This window comes from Oratosquilla oratoria, chromosome 23 (assembly GCF_046742065.1).
Source record: "Oratosquilla oratoria isolate Oo_2021 chromosome 23, ASM4674206v1, whole genome shotgun sequence".
NCBI lineage: Eukaryota > Metazoa > Arthropoda > Malacostraca > Stomatopoda > Squillidae > Oratosquilla > Oratosquilla oratoria.
In genome coordinates this window covers 52,618,481-52,620,980 of record NC_134799.1, presented here as the reverse complement: position 1 = coordinate 52,620,980, position 2,500 = coordinate 52,618,481, and positions in this window count along the sequence as shown.

Below are 2,500 nucleotides of genomic sequence, written 5' to 3'. Positions count from 1 at the left end.
TATTATTATTATTATTATTATTATTATTATTATTATTATTATTATTATTATTATTATTATTATTATTATTATTATTATTATTATTATTATTATTATTATTATTATTATTATCATTATCATTATCATTATCATTATCATGATTATTATTATTATTATTATTATTATTATTATTATTATTATTATTATTATTATTATTATTATTATTATTATTATTATTATTATTATTATTATTATTATTATTATTATTATTATTATTATTATTATTATTATTATTATTATTATTATTATTATTATTATTATTATTATTATTATTATTATTATTATTATTATTATTATTATTATTATTATTATTATTATTATTATTATTATTATTATTATTATTATTATTATTATTATTATTTTAGCAATACCGAAGTGCAAATTCCTTCTCAAAAATCGCCCCATCAGACACGTAGGAAAGCTTCATCTTACAATGCAAAGATTTTTTTTTTTTTTAAGCGTCAGGTGATTATAACCGCGTTGATGGTAAATTGGTGTGGATGGTGTATTGGTCTATAGAGACCAGGTTTAGACCAAGAAACCCCTTGGGCTGAATGTAGGCTGCCGAGAACAACCCGTAGGTTGACAAGTTCTGCAGTCAGTGTCTGCTTCTTTTTTTTTTCTTTCTTTCTTTTTTTTCTATTATATTTCGTCGCGTTCTCCCTTTCTCCGTATCCTTCCTCCACTTTCTTTTATCTTTTATCTGCTTCTCTTTCTTAACCCTCTCCCTCTTCTCCTTCTTCCCATTCCTTTCATCTCCCCCTCTTCTTCCTCTCTTGTTTCCGCTTTATCTTTATCTTCTTCCTCTTCCCCTTCTTCTTCTCCTTCCTCTTTCCTTCCTCTCCTTCTTCGTCCTCTTCCTCTCTTTATTCTTTATCTTCCTTTTCTCCTTCATCTTCCTTTTATTTTACTCTTGTTCCAGGTCTTCTTCCTCTTCTTCCCCTTGTTCTTCTGATTTCCTCCTTTTCCATTTCTTTTTTATTCTTTCTTTTTTCAGTAGGGTTGGGGGGGACACCCAACCCCGGAGCAAACCAAAAGGCTTCCTGCCGGTCTGGTCTGCTTTTCTGTTTTCATCCATTGTGCCTCAGGGGCAATTTTTGCTGACTGCACGACAAGAGCCTTACAAGGTTACTCACTCCCCATCCCGAGCCCAAAACCCTTCTCCTCGTGACCACAGGACATAATGGCTTCAGCCTTCTTTAACTGAGAGAGGTCAGGGTTTTGTCTTTTATCTGTCACCTCCTACAGTTATGACCGGTTCTTTAGTGGCTTTAGGGTAAATAAAGTCTCCTAGATGTAGTTTGTGGAGACAAAACAGGTGATGATGAAGGTCTCATAGAGGCTACACACAACCAAATGTTTTGAGACCCGTATAGTGAGTGTCACTGCATCTTTTATTGTTTGCCACTAGATGATTCTGTTTTTTACAACCTATCCCATCAATCCCCTTACTTACCAAATAATACTTTAATATTTTATTCTGGCTGTCGACAGGCTATTTCACCCATCTCCATGCCCTCCTTGTTTACGAATGCGTTACATGACGCTGAGGTCAGGTGTAGTGACATTATTTTTCCCTATACAGAGACATTTCTAGACTATAGCTATTTACCCAGGTAGGGATCCTGGATGGGTTCTTATGCATACGTGTAAGCACATGTACCAAAACACCTATCTTAGATGGGGGTTCCTCCATATGTAGGACAGATGTCAGATGTCTATCTATCCATATACCAGAGGCTTCATTCCCTCCACCTCTTAGTTCCCCAAGACCTTGTCATATCAAATCTATAACCCTGTGCTGTAAGCGTCCTGACTTCCTGTGCCGAGGACCCAACTATCCGTTCTTGCCAAACGTCTCGGTCATATTCCAGGTCATCACGAAGAGCAAGAGCCTCGTTATTAATAGTAGGAACTGTACAGATTTCCTTGCGGTAGACATCGAGCTTTAGAAGATCTTCTCTCCCCAAGCCCCATTCTCTCCTATTCCCTCCTTAAGGGGTCGAAGTGGGGAAGAGTTTTCTCGGTTGAATAGAATCGCCTGGCGAGTGTCAGACCAAATGCAAAAGCCGTGAATAACGGTGACAGTGTCACACCCGGACTACTGACCACCCGCTCCCCCTCTCCCCCCTCCCCTCATCTGAATAAGATCGTCTGGTGTTGCCGCGGTGAAATTTATACAGCGAGCCGTGGGACTGAAGGTTGTGGTAAGCCTCGTCCACTTACTATGCTTGCAGCTCGCGCTTAAGCAGATCACTCCGAATACCAATATCACCCCTTTGGGATCTCATTATGCGGGTGTGTGTACATGCCTAGGCGTATTTGTGATACAAGTGGAAGGTTGAATGTGTGTGCGTGTTTGTGTGTTTGCGTAAATGCGTGTGTGTGTGTGTGTGTGTGTGTGTGTGTGTGTGTGTGTGTGTGTGTGTGTGTGTGTGTGTGTGTGTGTGTGTGTGTGTGT